The sequence below is a fragment of the Callithrix jacchus genome, chromosome 19 (assembly GCF_049354715.1).
Source record: "Callithrix jacchus isolate 240 chromosome 19, calJac240_pri, whole genome shotgun sequence".
NCBI lineage: Eukaryota > Metazoa > Chordata > Mammalia > Primates > Cebidae > Callithrix > Callithrix jacchus.
Window position 1 is genome coordinate 51390677 of NC_133520.1, and position 17862 is coordinate 51408538.

At 37.6% G+C, this 17862-nt stretch overlaps 1 long non-coding RNA gene across 4 annotated transcripts in view; it reads left to right on the plus strand.

Moving 5' to 3' along the window:
- The window catches only part of LOC103789375 (uncharacterized), a 198182-nt gene that overhangs the window by 126976 nt on the left and 53344 nt on the right, over positions 1-17862 (plus strand). For 2 of the 4 annotated variants that reach the window (XR_013530004.1, XR_013530005.1), the window contains one exon: positions 357-432. The exons of the other annotated variants lie outside the window; for them this stretch is intronic. This is a non-coding gene — a long non-coding RNA (uncharacterized LOC103789375). The remainder of the gene's footprint in view (positions 1-356; positions 433-17862) is intronic. 4 annotated transcript variants of the gene reach the window in all.

Here is a 17862-nt window from a genome sequence, read left to right on the forward strand (position 1 = left end):
CTCATCATTGGATTTGTTCTTTAACAGCCTAATTTTTAATTACTGAGTGATATAACATCATAGGGATATACGATAATTTATTTAAAACATCTGTTTTTGAAAATGTAGATTACTTCCATTTTTTTACTTTACAAATGCAGATAAGATTGATGTTAGTACATCAATGACTAAATCTCACCAATAGTAGCTGTTATCTCTCAAATCCATCCATTTTTCTCCATTTCACTATTTTCATATTTACCTCATTTTTAGCATATGACTCTCTTTTCTTTGTCCTCAGGCTTTCTCTTCTTGAAGTCATTTTCCACAATTCAGTCAAAGTAATCTTTGTCTTTAACATTTCTTTACCTTATAAGGTTTGAGAAGACACCATGTGTAACAAGGATGTGGAAAAACTGGCACTCCATTTATTGTCAGTGGGAGGCTAAATTGGTACGTTGTTTGTTATATCTATAGACATCATAAATTATGAATTAAAATGCAATCATTTTTGCTATAGTACAAGTGAGAACAATCCCACTATTAGAAATTTATCCTGCAGATATACACACATACGTATGCAGGCATAGAATGAAATTAGTTTGTATAAAGTTTTTTCTGGTAACTTTTTTTTGTAATGCCAAAGATTAGAACCAATCAAAATGCTCATCAAGAAATTAAGTAAATCAGGATGCATCCATCCAGTGGATTACTATGCCACTAGTAAAAAGGATAGGGAAGTGCTATATATCCAAGTACAAATCCACATGGAATGAAAGCAACTCTCCATCTCCATTCCCTCAAAGTTCTGATTTTTTTCTTACCATATATTAGTTGTACCTATTATAGAACGTCATCTAAATGAAATCATACAGCATGTACTCTTCACTAAGCATAACATTTCTGACATTCATCCATATGTTTTTGTGTTAGCAGTCCATTCCATTTTATGGTTGAGTAGTATTTCACAGCATACATTTGCAACAATTTTCCTATTGGCGGATACTGGAGTGTTTCCAGTAGGGGTTATTCTTGTACAAGCCTTTTTGTGGATACATGTTTTAACTTCTTTTAGGTAAATACCTATAAGTAGAATCTGGAGTATGTTGAGTTTTATTAGAACCCAAAGTGTTTGTGTAACTTCACACTCTCAACAATAATATATGAGAGTTCTGTGTGATATTGTTAGGTTTTTGTTGTTTTATGGTAACCATTCTGGTGCGTGCAGAGTGTTATCTCGTTGTTGTGTTTTGCATTTCTCTAATGACAAAGAATGTTGATCACGCTATCTTAACTGCTGAAACTTTGGAGTAAGTTTTGAGATCAGGCGATGCAATTTCTCTATTTGTTTTCAAAACTGTTTTGCTATTTTAAGTCCTTTGCATTTTATATAAATTTTAGAATTTAGTTGGCAAATTGTTACAAAAAATATCTGATGGGATTTTTATTGGTATTGCATTGAATCTATAGATCATATTGTAAAGAACTGACATTTATCATGATGTTAACAGCATTAAGTCTTCTAATTCAGAAACACGGCATACTTCTCCATTAGTTTAGTTTTTTTTAAATTTATTTCTCTCAACAATACTTTGAAGTCTGCAATGCAATGACTTCTGTTAAATTTATTCCGAAGTACTTTTTTAGTGCTCTTAAAAGTAAAGTTTTATCAATTTTATTTTTCAGTTGTTTTCTCTTAGTATATAAAAGTATATTTAACTTTGTATTCTGCAACCTGATTTGCAAAGTACTTACGTAATGAAAGAAACTGAATTTTGCTAATTAATTTTACTATCACTATTGAAATAGTCATATTTTCTCTTTTAGTCTATTAATATGACAAATTATATTAACTAATTTTGAATTTTAAACTAAGCTCCTATTCCTGGGATACCGTAACCGGGGAAAGGCTGTACACTCAGCTCCCTCCTATTTCCATTCCAAGGTTCTTGGCCTCTCTTTTCCTGAAGCATGGGGAAAGGGGCCCCGGAGGCGTGGTGAGCTTACTGTTGCAATAAATATTGTGGACCCAAAGAGTTTAGTGGTGAGCAACTTATTAGGCAGAAAGAGAGCGAGGGCCAGAGCAAAGGAGGGAGAATAGAGGGAGAGAGACGCAGGGAGAGGGAGGGAAGGAGAGGGAGAGAGGGAGAGGGAGGGAGGAAGAGAGAGGGAGAGAGAAGGAAGGAGAGGGAGAGAAGGAGAGGGAGGGAAGGAGAGGAAGGGAGGGAGGGAGAGAGAGGGAGAGAGAAGGAGGGAGAGGGAGGGAGCTCCCAGGCTGTTGTGGGAGGGAATATCCCTATAGGTAAAGAGCAGAGAGTTATTCCCTCCCCATTCATGTTCTCATCAAATGAGAGGCGTTCTTTCAAACTTCCTCTGGAGTGATTGATCTTTTTTTTTTTTTTTTTTTTTTTTTTTTTTTTTTTAATTTTTTATTGGATTATAGGTTTTGGGGTACATGAGCAGAGCATGCAAGACAGTTGCGTAGGTACACACATGGCAGTGTGCTTTGCTTTTCTTCTCCCCTTCACCCACATTTGGCATTTCTCCCCAGGCTATCCCTCCCCACCTCCCCCTCCCACTGGCCCTCCCCTTTTCCCCCCAATAGACCCCAGTGTTTAGTACTCCCCTTTCTGTGTCCATGTGTTCTCATTTTTCATTACCCACCTATGAGTGAGAATATGCGGTGTTTCATTTTCTGTTCTTGTGTCAGTTTGCTGAGGATGATGTTTTCCAGATTCATCCATGTCCCTACAAACGACACGAACTCATCATTTCTGATTGCTGCATAATATTCCATGGTGTATATGTGCCACATTTTTCCAATCCAGTCTATTATCAATGGGCATTTGGGTTGATTCCAGGTCTTTGCTATTGTAAACAGTGCTGCAATGAACATTCGTGTACATGTGTCCTTATAGTAGAACGATTTATAGTCTTTTGGATATATACCCAGTAATGGGATTGCTGGGTCAAATGGAATTTCTATTTCTAAGGCCTTGAGGAATCGCCACACTGTCTTCCACAATGGTTGAACTAATTTACACTCCCACCAACAGTGTAAAAGTGTTCCTTTTTCTCCACATCCTCTCCAGCATCTGTTGTCTCCAGATTTTTTAATGATCGCCATTCTAACTGGCGTGAGATGGTATCTCAGTGTGGTTTTGATTTGCATCTCTCTGATGACCAGTGACGATGAGCATTTTTTCATATGATTGTTGGCCTCATATATGTCTTCTTTCGTAAAGTATCTGTTCATATCCTTTGCCCACTTTTGAATGGGCTTGTTTGTTTTTTTCCTGTAAATCTGCTTGAGTTGTTTGTAAATTCTGGATATCAGCCCTTTGTCAGATGGGTAGACTGCGAAAATTTTTTCCCATTCTGTTGGTTGCCGATCCACTCTAGTGACTGTTTCTTTTGCCGTGCAGAAGCTGTGGAGTTTGATTAGGTCCCATTTGTCTATTTTGGCTTTTGTTGCCAATGCTCTTGGTGCTTTGTTCATGAAGTCCTTGCCTACTCCTATGTCCTGGATAGTTTTGCCTAGATTTCCTTCTAGGGTTTTTATGGTGCCAGGTCTTATGTTTAAGTCTTTAATCCATCTGGAGTTAATTTTAGTGTAAGGTGTCAGGAAGGGGTCCAGTTTCTGCTTTCTGCACATGGCTAGCCAGTTTTCCCAACACCATTTGTTAAACAGGGAATCCTTGCCCCATTGCTTGTTTTTGTCAGGTTTATCAAAGATTGTATAGTTGTATGTATGTTGTGTTGCCTCCGGTGCCTCTGTTTTGTTCCATTGGTCTATATCTCTGTTTTGGTACCAGTACCATGCTGTTTTGATTACTGTAGCCTTGTAGTATAGTTTGAAATCCGGTAGTGTGATGCCCCCCGCTGTGTTCTTTTTGCTTAGAATTGACTTGGCTATGCGGGCTCTCTTTTGGTTCCATATGAAGTTCATGGTGGTTTTTTCCAGTTCTGTGAAGAAAGTCAATGGTAGCTTGATGGGGATAGCGTTGATTCTGTAAATTACTTTGGGCAGTATAGCCATTTTCACGATATTAATTCTTCCTAACCATGAACATGGAATGTTTCTCCATCTGTTTGTGTCCTCTCTGATTTCGTTGAGCAGTGGTTTGTAGTTCTCCTTGAAGAGGTCCCTTACGTTCCTTGTGAGTTGTATTCCAAGGTATTTTATTCTTTTTGTAGCAATTGCGAATGGCAGTTCGCTCTTGATTTGGCTTTCTTTAAGTCTGTTATTGGTGTAGACGAATGCTTGTGATTTTTGCACATTGATTTTATATCCTGAGACTTTGCTGAAGTTGTTTATCAGTTTCAGGAGTTTTTGGGCTGAGGCGATGGGGTCTTCTAGGTATACTATCATGTCGTCTGCAAATAGAGACAATTTGGCTTCCACCTTTCCTATTTGAATACCCTTTATTTCTTTTTCTTGCCTGATTGCTCTGGCTAGAACTTCCAGTACTATATTGAATAGGAGTGGTGAGAGAGGGCATCCTTGTCTAGTACCAGATTTCAAAGGGAATGCTTCCAGTTTTTGCCCATTCAGTATGATATTGGCTGTTGGTTTGTCGTAAATAGCTTTTATTACTTTGAGATACGTTCCATCGATACCGAGTTTATTGAGGGTTTTTAGCATAAAGGGCTGTTGAATTTTGTCAAATGCCTTCTCTGCGTCAATTGAGATAATCATGTGGTTTTTGTTTTTGGTTCTGTTTATGTGGTGAATTACGTTGATAGACTTGCGTATGTTGAACCAGCCTTGCATCCCTGGGATGAATCCTACTTGATCATGATGAATAAGTTTTTTGATTTGCTGTTGCAATCGGCTTGCCAATATTTTATTGAAGATTTTTGCATCTATGTTCATCATGGATATTGGCCTGAAGTTTTCTTTTCTTGTTGGGTCTCTGCCGGGTTTTGGTATCAGGATGATGTTGGTCTCATAAAATGATTTGGGAAGGATTCCCTCTTTTTGGATTGTTTGAAATAGTTTTAGAAGGAATGGTACCAGCTCCTCCTTGTGTGTCTGGTAGAATTCGGCTGTGAACCCATCTGGACCTGGGCTTTTTTTGTGAGGTAGGCTCTTAATTGCTGCCTCAACTTCAGACCTTGTTATTGGTCTATTCATAGTTTCAGCTTCCTCCTGGTTTAGGCTTGGGAGGACACAGGAGTCCAGGAATTTATCCATTTCTTCCAGGTTTACTAGTTTATGTGCATAGAGTTGTTTGTAATATTCTCTGATGATGGTTTGAATTTCTGTGGAATCTGTGGTGATTTCCCCTTTATCATTTTTTATTGCATCTATTTGGTTGTTCTCTCTTTTCTTTTTAATCAATCTGGCTAGTGGTCTGTCTATTTTGTTGATCTTTTCAAAAAACCAGCTCTTGGATTTATTGATTTTTTGAAGGGTTTTTCGTGTCTCAATCTCCTTCAGCTCAGCTCTGATCTTAGTAATTTCTTGTCTTCTGCTGGGTTTTGAGTTTTTTTGATCTTGCTCCTCTAGCTCTTTCAACTTTGACGATAGGGTGTCAATTTTGGATCTCTCCATTCTCCTCATATGGGTACTTATTGCTATATAGTTTCCTCTAGAGACTGCTTTAAATGTGTCCCAGAGGTTCTGGCACGTTGTGTCTTCATTCTCATTGGTTTCGAAGAACTTCTTTATTTCTGCCTTCATTTCGTTGTTTACCCAGTCAACATTCAAGAGCCAGTTGTTCAGTTTCCATGAAGCTGTGCGGTTCTGGGTCGGTTTCTGAATTCTGAGTTCTAACTTGATTGCACTATGGTCTGAGAGGCTGTTTGTTATGATTTCAGTTGTTTTGCATTTGTTGAGCAGTGCTTTACTTCCAATTATGTGGTCAATTTTAGAGTAGGTGTGATGTGGTGCTGAGAAGAATGTGTATTTTGTGGATTTGGGGTGGAGAGTTCTGTAAATGTCCACCAGGTTTGCTTGCTCCAGGTCTGAGTTCAAGCCCTGGGTATCCTTGTTGATTTTCTGTCTGGTTGATCTGTCTAGTATTGACAGTGGAGTGTTAAAGTCTCCCACTATTATTGTGTGGGAGTCTAAGTCCTTCTGTAAGTCATTAAGAACTTGCCTTATGTATATGGGTGCTCCTGTGTTGGGTCCATATATGTTTAGGATCGTTAGCTCTTCTTGTTGTATCGATCCTTTTACCATTATGTAATGGCCTTCTTTGTCTCTTTTGATCTTTGTTGCTTTAAAGTCTATTTTATCAGAGATGAGAATTGCAACTCCTGCTTTTTTTTGCTTTCCATTAGCTTGGTAAATCTTCCTCCATCCCTTTATTTTGAGCCTTTGTGTATCCTTGCATGTGAGATGGGTTTCCTGGATACAGCACACTGATGGGTTTTGGATTTTTATCCAATTTGCCAGTCTGTGTCTTTTGATTGGTGCATTTAGTCCATTTACATTTAGGGTTAATATTGTTATGTGTGAATTTGATACTGCCATTTTGATTCTAAGTGGCTCTTTTGCCTGTTAGTTGTTGTAGATTCTTCATTACGTTGAAGCTCTTTAGCATTCAGTGTGATTTTGGAATGGCTGGTACTGATTGATCCTTTCTATGTGTAGTGCCTCTTTTAGGAGCTCTTGTAAAGCAGGCCTGGTGGTGACAAAATCTCTGAGTACTTGCTTGTTCGCAAAGGATTTTATTTTTCCTTCACTTCTGAAGCTCAGTTTGGCTGGATATGAAATTCTGGGTTGAAAGTTCTTTTCTTTAAGAATGTTGAATATTGGCCCCCACTCTCTTCTGGCTTGTAGTGTTTCTGCCGAGAGATCTGCTGTGAGTCTGATGGGCTTCCCTTTGTGGGTGACCCGACCTTTCTCTCTGGCTGCCCTTAGTATTCTCTCCTTTATTTCAACCCTGTTGAATCTGACGATTATGTGCCTTGGGGTTGCTCTTCTTGCGGAATATCTTTGTGGTGTTCTCTGTATTTCCTGCAATTGCGTGTTGGCTTGTCTTGCTAGGTGGGGGAAATTTTCCTGGATGATGTCCTGAAGAGTATTTTCCAGCTTGGATTCATTCTCTTCGTCCCCTTCTGGTACACCTATCAGACGTAGGTTAGGTCTTTTCACATAGTCCCACATTTCTTGGAGACTTTGTTCATTCCTTTTTGCGCTTTTTTCTCTGATCTTGGTTTCTCGTTTTATTTCATTGAGTTGGTCTTCGACTTCAGATATTCTTTCTTCTGCTTGGTCAATTCGGCTATTGAAACTTGCGTTTGCTTCGCGAAGTTCTCGTATTGTGTTTTTCAGCTCCTTTAATTCATTCATATTCCTCTCTAAGGTATCCATTCTTGTTATCATTTCCTCGAATCTTTTTTCAAATCTCTTTTCAAGGTTCTTAGTTTCTTTGCATTGATTTAATACATGATCTTTTAGCTCACAAAAGTTTCTCATTATCCATCTTCTGAAGTCTAATTCCGTCATTTCGTCACAGTCATTCTCCGTCCAGCTTTGTTCCCTTGCTGGTGAGGAGTTTTGGTCCTTTCTAGGAGGCGATGTGTTCTGGTTTCGGGTGTTTTCCTCCTTTTTGCGCTGGTTTTTTCCCATCTTTGTGGATTTGTCCGCTGGTCGTCTGCGTAGTTGCTGACTTTTCGTTTGGGTCTCTGAGTAGACACCCAGAATGTTGATGATGAAGTATTTCTGTTGCTTGGTTTTCCTTCTACCAGTCTAGCCCCTTCGCTGTACGACTGTTGAGGTCCGCTCCAGACCCTGCTTGTCTGGGGTGCACCTCTAGTAGCCGTGGCACAGCGAGGGATGCTACCAGTTTCTTTTTCTGCTCTCTTTGTCCCAGGATGATGCCTGCCTAATGACAGTCTTTTGGATATAGAGGGGTCAGGGAGCTGCTTGAGGAGACAGTTTGTACTTTATAGGGGTTTAATTGCTGAGCTGTGCACTCTGTTGTTCATTCAGGGCTGTTAGGCTGCTATGTTTGATTCTGCTGCAACACAGCTCATTAAACAACCCTTTTTTTTTTTCTCAAATGCTCTGTGTTGAGGGGTTTGGGCTTTATTTTTGGATGTCCGATCAGGTGTCCTGCCCAGCTCGAAGGCAGACTAGCCACTGTTTGGCTGCCGAGGCTCCGCCCTGCTGTTGTGTGATTCGCGCTGTTCCTGCCGGCTCTGCTGTGGTCTCCGCCACGCCCTGCGGCGGAGTCTCTTCGTTGTAGCGGGTTGCCTCAGCAACGGCTGGCTGCCTCAGCAGTGGGCGTGTATATCAGTTGGGGCAGGTTGCCTCCGTAGTGGTGGATGCCCCTCCCCCACAGAGCGTCTCGGACCGTCTGCCCGGGATAGTTTGAAATCGCGGTTTTGTTCGTCCCACTGGGTATCCCAAACGATCTGTTCCTGCAATCCCCTGGGCTGGGCTACTGTGCAAGTCTCGTTCAGTCTCAAGTCCAGCCCTCTCAAGTCTCAGGTTGCCGGTTCAACAAGGCACCCGGACAAGCGCGCCCTGTGGGGATTGCTGGGTAGGGCCGGCCGCCGCCGCCCCGGCTGCCGGCTTCGCCAGGCAGACCTACTGCCTGGCGTCCCGTGTCTTTTTATACTTGGGAGTTTCCCCGTTCTGTGGGCAACAAAGATCAGTCTGGAAATGCAGCACTGACTCACCGTTTGCGAATTCAACGCAGGCTCCAATCCTGGGTTGTTCTCACAGCGCCATCTTGAGTCCCCTCGTGATTGATCTTTGACTTTGATACCAGATTGGTTACTTGGACCCCAACAGGCCCCCTCCTCCCAGAGCTTTCCGCAGGCCTTTTGAACCAAGAAAGCCACCTGGATTTCTCTACCTAGCCTGCGCCCAGGAAAGTCAGACAAAGAACTTTACATTTGAAACCCCTCTGGTTCCCAGATGGAGGCGAAACCATGCCCGTGGTGGACCCTTGAAAAGAAGTTTTGTTCCTTAACATAGTCCCTCAATACACTTACATGATCAAGGTATATTATTTTTTTTTATGTACAACCAGATTTGATTTACAATTTTTTTTATTAACAATTTCGTATCTTTTTTCATAGTGATATTGGTCCGTATTTGCTTTCTTTTCTATTTATTTCTCTCAAGATTTGTTATTGGATTATGCTAGTCTCATAAAATTAGTTTAAAATATTCCTTGTATTCTTTCCTTTATTTGATTAAATTTCATAAGGTTGGTATTATTTTCTCCTTGAATATTTTATAAAATTTACTGTTGAAAGTTTCTTTGCTTGAAGCTTACTTTGTGGTGAGGTTTTTGATCATTCAGTTTCTCTAGTAAGCATAGTGCAATTTAGACATTCTCTCTCATCTTGTGAATTTTAATTTTCAAAGAATTTGCCTATTTCGTCGACTTGGCAAACTGTCAACTTCAAAGAGTTATAATATTTCTTAAGCATTCTTTTAATGTTTGTAGGGTCTGTATGTAGTAATAGGTCTTTTTTTCATTTCTGGTCTTAGTAATTTGTGTTTACCTCTCTTTTTCTTTTTTTTTTTAAAAAAATCAATCTTGCTTTGCATGTATCAATTTTGTTGATCTTTTTAAAAAACTGTCTTTTGGCTTTGTTAATTCTTATTTTCTATTATTGATTTGTGTAATGTTTTTATGGTTTTCCTTGTACACACCTGCACGTATTTTGGTTTTTAATTGCTTTCCTTTTTTTGTATCTTCTTAAGGTAGAATTTTAAGTCATTGATTTGATGCATGTCTCCATGATATTAAATAAAAAGGAAATTCTTGTATTTGGAGAATATTTTTGCATACAGAATAATTCCTTCTGTAGTATCATCAAATCAAAAAATTATGTTTTCTAACTAAATAGTAGTATCCCTTTAAAATAAATAAAAATGTAAAAGGGTATAGGTGAGAAAACTATTCAGTTTGCACTTAACTTGTAATATAAATTGCTATACAACTGAATGAACTAACATTGGTTCTCTTTATTTAAAAAACCAGCTGGACATGATGGTCCACCTGATTTTTTAAATTAGGACTTGTAGTCCCAGCTACTCAGGAAGCTAAAGTGGGAGGATTGCTTGAGCCCAGGAGTTTGAGGCTGCAGTGAGCTAAGAAGTTGCCACTTAACTCCTGCCTGCATGACAGAGAGAGACCCATCTCTAAAAAAATTATTTACATACACATATGAACAAATAAAATGACAATGAATGAAAAGATGTAAATATCTCTCTCATTCACACAAAGATAAATATCTTTGATGTAATACATACTCAGTATGAATATATTATGTACAATGTACTCTAGATATTTCAGGACAAGGTTTAAATAGTGGGGGAAATAGGCATGGAGTGAGAGTATTTCACTCACCAAATGGCAGTGCATTTATGAAATGTGCGCAACAGCAAATAAAGATTTAATGAGAACATTGTAGAGGCCCTTGAAGCTTGGACTGAAGAAAAGCTTGAATAAATTATGGGTTAAACAAAATTTCAAGGCATTAAAAAAATGTACAGTAATTCACTACTGCTTTCTTATATCCCATTGTAAAGATGCAGCATGCACAAAAAGTATTATCTAGCAACCATCAATTTTCTCAGTCATCTTCTGGAAAGTTCACCTTTATATCAGCCAAAGATGTTGCTCAATTTGCCAACTTTGGTCCTTACACTTAGCATATGCTTATGGTTTAGTGGGAGTAAACTTTGCAATTTCCTAGCTAACACTAGTTTTAGAATACCAATAAATAATACTGTTTGCTGTCTGTATAGCATATTAGCTTGGATAATTAAGCACTGATTGTATTTTAAAATAAGAATACTTTCAAATTCCAAAAGTAGGGTTTCTGCCTCCATTTTTTTTTTTTTAAGCAATTAGAGAACTTCTTCACTTTGATTATCTCATTTTAATTTTAGGCATCGTTTATAAAATACTATAATAATTGCTACCCTTTAGTGGATGTCCTTTTGTGTATCATTACTAAATCTCACAATATGCTTATGAAGTAGACATTTTTATTTCTAATTCATAAACGATTAAACTGACGTCCAGAGAGATTAACTGACTTCTCTGAGGCTCAACAACTGTGTTAATTAAAAGTATACTGTTTTAAAAAGATTTAAATAAACGGAACTACATCTCATGTACATGGATGAGAGGACAACATTATTAAGATGGCAATAGTCCTCAGTTATTTACAAATTTTATGCAATTATTATTTTTTTTAAACTCAGTTGCCTTTTTGGAAGAAATTGACAAGTTAATCCTAAAATTCATATAGAAATTCAAGAAATCCATAAAAACTAAAACTATATTTTAAAAGAAGAGCAAAGTTGAAAAGCTCATATTTATTTTAGAACTTCCTACAAAGCCAAAGTAAACAGGACTTTATGGTATTGCATAAGGACAGACGTATATGTCAATAAAATAGAATTGACAGTTCAGGACTAAACCTCTATATTTATGGTTGGTTGATTTTTGACAAGAGTGCCAAGACAATTCAATGGAGGAAAGAATAATCTTCTAAACAAATGTTCTGAGACAAGTGAATATCCACATGTAAAAGAAAGAAGGTGAACCCTTTCCTCACACCATAAAAAATTAACTCAAAATGGATTACAGACAGAAATGTAAATGTCTAAAACTATAAAACTTTTAAGATAAATGTAAGAGCAAATCTTCGTAAACTTGGGATAGACAAAAGCACAGGAAACCAAATGCAGAAGTAGCAAAAGAAAAGACAGATTAACTAACTTTATAAAAGTTAAAACTGTGTGTGCTGCAAATAATCATCAAGAAAGTCAAAGACAACTTAGAGAATGAGAGAAAATATTCACAAACTGTAAATCTCATAATGGACTTGTAGCCAAAATATGTCAAAATGTATACAATGCAAAAATAAAAAAGATAAATAACCCAATTAAAAAATGGATAAAGGATCCCAATAGACATTTCTCTAAAGATGACATACAAATTGTCAATGAGTACACAAGAATTTCCAACATCATTAATCGTTAGAGGACTAAAAATCAAAAGGACAGTTAGGTATCATTTTACTTTCATTAAGATGGTTGTAATAAAAAAGATAGACAATAAAATTGTCCAAGACATGGAGAAATTGGAATCCTCAAGCACTACTATTGAAATGTAAAATGATACAACTGTAGTGGAAAACAATTTGGCATTTCCTTAGAATGTTCAACATGGAGGAGGCACATGATCCAACAATTCTACTTCTAGGTATATAACCCAAGAGAATTAAGAACAGATGTTCCCACAAATATTTCTATGCAAATGTTTGTGGTGGCATTTATTTATAGTAGCCAAAAAGTGACCACAACCTAAATGTACATCAACTGATAGATAAATGGACAAATAAAATGTGATATATCCATACATGAAAGATTATTCAGCCGCACAAAAAAAATGAAGCTCTGATTTATACAATAACATGTATGAACTTTGAATACATTCTGTTAAGTAAAAGAAGCCAGTCACAAATGACCACATGTTGTATAATTGAATTAATATGAAATGTCCAGAATAGGCAAATCTATAAGACACAGAAAGTAGATTAGTGGTTTCCTAGGGCTGGGGTGGGGTAGTTTGACTGCTAATGAGTATGGGATTTCTTTTTGGTATAACAAAAGTGTTCTAAAATTAGATTGTAGTAATGGTTGCACAACTCTGAATATACTAAAAATTATTTAATTGTATATTTTTAAAGGGTGAATTGTATAATATTACATTTCAATATAGTTAAAAATTAAGATAGTATTTTCTGATATTATGAACATAATAAATTTGACTTGTATTTATTCCCACTATTAGGAACAAATTATAAGGGATAGGTAAATCTGTGTCAAACATTTCATGTGCAAAAACGTCAGCAGCCAGACAACATTAGAATGAGAACATGTATAAACACAAGTCTATTCTACAAACATGAACTTTGACTGGATTTGGCTATGATGTATATGGTTTTGGATGTAACTCATCAAAAGAAGTATTTTTAAAATAATAACACCAGGTTTTATTTTTTCATATGGTTTTGATGGCTTTGAATCCCTGGTATAGCTTTTACATGGACACATTGATCCTCTAGCATGCACAAACATAGTTGAGCTTTGCTTTTACATTTTTCTTGAGGCTATTGTCATTTATTATTTTACAGAGTCAACAACATCACAATTTCTCTGCTTTGGGAGAATTTGCCCTTCTTACAGAGCTATAATCAGATGGCTGCTGCTAGTTTTTCTAATTCCTAAAACTATTAAGGAGTGATTTACATTTTATTTTCAGCTCTTCTCCACTCAGACTAGATGCAAAATTGAGGCAATTTAAAATGCAGTCAAAGAAAAACAGCTCAGCAGGGTGTCTCATTTCTGCATCCTCATGCAGGTTCCTTCCTAAAGCACTGTGCCAGTCTTGGGCCTAACTCTCTTTTGGAAACAGCCAATTTCATTTGCCTAAGTGAAGAATGAAGGGAGGTCATAACAAGGATTGCTGCAAAATGGTGACCAGAGGCCAGAAACATGAAGTATCTGATTGAGTTCAGATGTTTCCTTCTTTAATGGATGCTATTCAGTGAAAGATCTGTTATCTTCCCATATTGCAGGGCTTTGGTACACATGGATGTAAGACATTGCCAGTCATTCAGGAATCTCCTTTTGTAATTGTTTCTGAATCTCTTACAGGGATGAATTCCACAGATGCGCAATTTGGGTCACATTTTATGAAATTGTTGAGCCATATTTTTTTCTAGATTACAGAGATGAATCTAATTTTTTATGGAAACTTAAAGGAAGGACAAATAAGAAGCTTAGAGAGTGATTTCTAGGATGTCATTTTAAAAACAGCTAGACAATTCTTGATATTAGAGAAAATTAATTTCTGATGACTTCATGTTAAAGTAAATTTTTATAAGCATAGTTTCTACCAACCCATGCAAGTTCAGTGCAGCACAGAGAATACCTGGGATCATGGCTTCTGTGTCTCCCAATTTGATTTCCAGTTAAACACACAGCCAGCTCTCTGATGATGGGAGGTGGGATCTGAAAAATGTCTGAGTATACGGCTTGTCCCTGTTGGGGTGTGTGTGTGTGTGTGTGTGTGTGTGTGTGTGTGTATGTGTGTGACTTCCTAGCACCCTCAGTACTCTCCTCCTTATTTTAAGGTCAGCACAGTACTGTTGCTGTCTGTTTAATCTCGGCTTCCTTTCACTATAGCATTCCTTCCAGGATGGGCCTTGCCACAGTACACCTTTACATTGTGTGTTAGGACAACAGTCTCATTAAATTCTATTATTACACTATCATGAAAATATAGTTCTTTTTAAACCTTATGACTCTAGAATTCCTGTCCCTTCTTATTCATATCTGTGTTAGGCAGTTCTTGCATTGCTATGAAGAAATACGTGAGGCTGGGTAATTTATTTAAAAAGACGTTTAATTGACTCTTGGTTTTGCGAGCTATACATGCATAACATCAACATGGCTCATGGGAGACCTCAGGGAGCTTTTACTCGTGGTAGAAGGTGAGGTGGGAGCAGGCATGTCACAAAGTAAAAGCAGAAATAAGAGAGAGAGAGGTGCCATACTCTTTTAAACAACCAGATCTGGTGAGAATTCACTCATGATCACAGGGACAGCACCAAAGGGATGGTGTTAAACCATTCCTGAGAAATCTGACCCCATGATTTGATTACTTTCCACCAAGCCCCACCTCCGACATTGGAGATTACATTTTAGCATGAGATTTGGGACACACAGCAAAACTACACCATCATCCTTCCAGTTACTGATTCCTTTGAAGTTTGGGATCGTTTATTACATCTATGAATATAATAAATAAAATGAATATAATAAAGATTTTATTGAAAGGAAGTAGGGATGGAGAGACAGCTACTTATTTTCCCAGCTCCCCTGGAGCCTGGCTTATTGTATTTCCAAGGGCTAAGAATTGTAACAAAATCATCACTGGCACATCTCATTTGATCTTCAAACCAATGCCTCATACTTTGCTTTTTTAATATGGCAGCACCCCACTTTTAGGTACCAATATTTGTATCAGCTAGTTACTTCTATGCAAACCACTACCAGAATAAGTGGGGTGAAGGAACAATGATTTCTTTAGTTCACAAGTCTGAGTGGGATTGAGCCCAGGTTTGGCGGGTCTCAGCTGGATTTACTCATGTATCCATGGTCAGCTCCCGGTTCAGCTAGAAGGGGCTTGTGAAGGCAAGCCTCAGTTGAAAAATGCTCTTCTGTAATCCGTGTGATCTCATCCTCTAGCACACCAGCCCAGACTTTACAAAGAACAGCTAGACATAAGTCAGGCATGCAGAAGCACCCAAAGCTTTTTGAGATCAAACTCTGAATTGGACCTTTTAATTCTGCAGCACTTGTATTGGTCAAAGCAAGAGACAATTCTAGCCCAGAGTCAGAGGGTGGAAAATAGGCTTTTGATACAGCAGGCTGTGAAGTCACATGGCAATGGGATGCGGAGAGAGAGAGAGACATGACGGCAGCTCTTGTAAGGGGTGAGGAGACAGCAAATTATTTCCTGATTTTTCCAGAGGCATAGCTTATTCCAAGGACATTTTTTGAAAGATCTTCTATTTCCAAATATTTGGAATGATAGCAAGTTAATTCCTGACATCTTAGAGTCAGTGCAGCTTAAGGAAAAGCAGAAGCACATCTTCATTAAATTCAGAATGTTGGAGGCCTGGTGTGGTGGCTCACACCTGTAATCCCAGCCCTTTGGGAGGTCAAGGTGGGCAGATCACCTGAGGTCAGGAGTTCAAGATCAGCCTAGCCAACATGTGAAACTCTGTCTCTTCTAAAAATACAAAAAACTTAGCCAGGTGTTGTGAGGCATGCCTGTAATCCCAGCTACTCAGGAGGCTGAGGCAGGAGAATTGCTTGAACCTGGGAGGCGAAGGTTGCAGTGAGCCAAGATTGTGCCACTGCACTTCAGCCTGGGCAACAAGAGCAAAACTCCCTCTAAAAAAAAAAAAAAAATTAGACAGTTGGAAATTGGAGACCGGAGCAGCAAGTGTATACTCTAGAGAGAACCAGAAGTTCAGTAATTCTGCCCTCAGCTTCCTCGCCCCCTTGCAAAGTCTATCTCTTTCAACTTTGTGCAGACACACTTTATTTCACCACATAAATATATTAGTAACTTTTGTTTATGACAAAAAATTTTTCACTAGACTCTAATTATTGGATTGTAGAATGACAATTATCTGTCAACTACATTTTATATTATGCAAATGTTAAACCCTATTTCTATATATGCAGTCTTCATAATTTGTTATAATCATAGCCTGATTGTCCTTTTCCAACTTAAAATATTATAGTTAATATTGGCTGTAATGAGTTCACCATTTTTGTATGACGTAGGTTTCCATAGAGGTTTTTTTTTGAGACAAGGTCTTGAATATCACCTATACTGGAGTAGTGGCATGATCATGGCTCACAGCAGCCTCAAACTCCTGGGCTCAAGCAAACCTCTTGCATCAAACCTCCTGAGTAGCTAAGACAATAGATGCACACCACCGTGGCTGCCTAATTTTTTTGTAGAGAGGTCTCTCACCATGTTTCCAGGCTGGTCTCAAACTCTTAGCCTCAAGAGACTCTCCCAGCTCAGCCTCCCAAAGTGATGAGATTATAGGTGTGAACCATTCCACCAAACCTCAGATTATTTTCCAATTTCTCTTGTTATTTCTTCTTTGACCTATATGAAGTATTTAAAAATGTATTGCTTAATTTCTTAATATTCTGCAATTTTCTAGATATCTTATTGTAATTGAATATCATTGTGATCACAGAGCATATTCTGCATTATTTTGATCATTTGAAATGTATTTCATAATCCTGCATGTAGTCTATCTTGGAGAATGTTTCAAGTGAATTTAAAAAGGATGTTTACTCTCCAGTTGTTCAGTGCAATGTTCTATAAATTTCAATTACATCAGGTTGATTATTGGTGCTGCTAAAATCTTTTATATCCCTATTGGTTTTTCTAGCTAAGTGTTCTATCAATTACTGAGATAAGTGGGGTTTTAAAATAATCCCATCATAATTGTGTGATTGTTCCTTTCTCTTTTCAATTCTGCTGATTTCTGCTTTGTAACACACTTATCAGATGCACATGCATGTAAGATTTTTGTCATCTTCTTATTGAATTCAACCTTTCATTATTATTAAAGACCCCTCATTGTTTTAAACCCTATAATGTTAGATAATGATTATAGACACAGCAGCTTTCTTTTTTATAGTGTTTTAAATTTTTAAAAAAATTTTTGGTGATTTCTTCTTTGACCCATGAGCTTTTTTTGAAGAGTGTTGCTTAATTTTGAAATATTTGGGAGACATTTTAGTTATCTTAACATTCTTGATTTCAAATATAATTATGTTGTAGTCAAAAAATATGTTCTATATACATTCAGTCCTCTGAGACTTATTTTATTGCCCAGCATAGGGTCTATCCAAGAGACAGACTGGCAGAGACCCTTGATCTTATTGTATAGGCATGGTTTTAAGCTTTGTTAGAATAGGTCTTTAATTTATCCTTTAATGCTGGGGATAGGGCAAATCCTTTAGTCATGAGATGTGAGCTTTGCTCCTCTAAGGCATGTCTCTTCTGATGTATAATAAAAAGCAAGATGCATTTCCCAAGCCTCTCTAACTAAACTGGACATAAACTGAAACTTGGTCTCCAGAAACTACTATTCAGCTTACTCAGCCTTGCAGAGTGAATTCTTTGATTTACCCTACAGACATGTAGTTCAGGTATCAGTCAAGGACTGGGGGCATGTATTATATCAAAGATATTTATCTTTATGTGAATGAGAGAGATATTTACATCTTTTCATTCATTGTCATTTTATTTGTTTATATGTGTATGTAAATAATTTTTTTTAGAG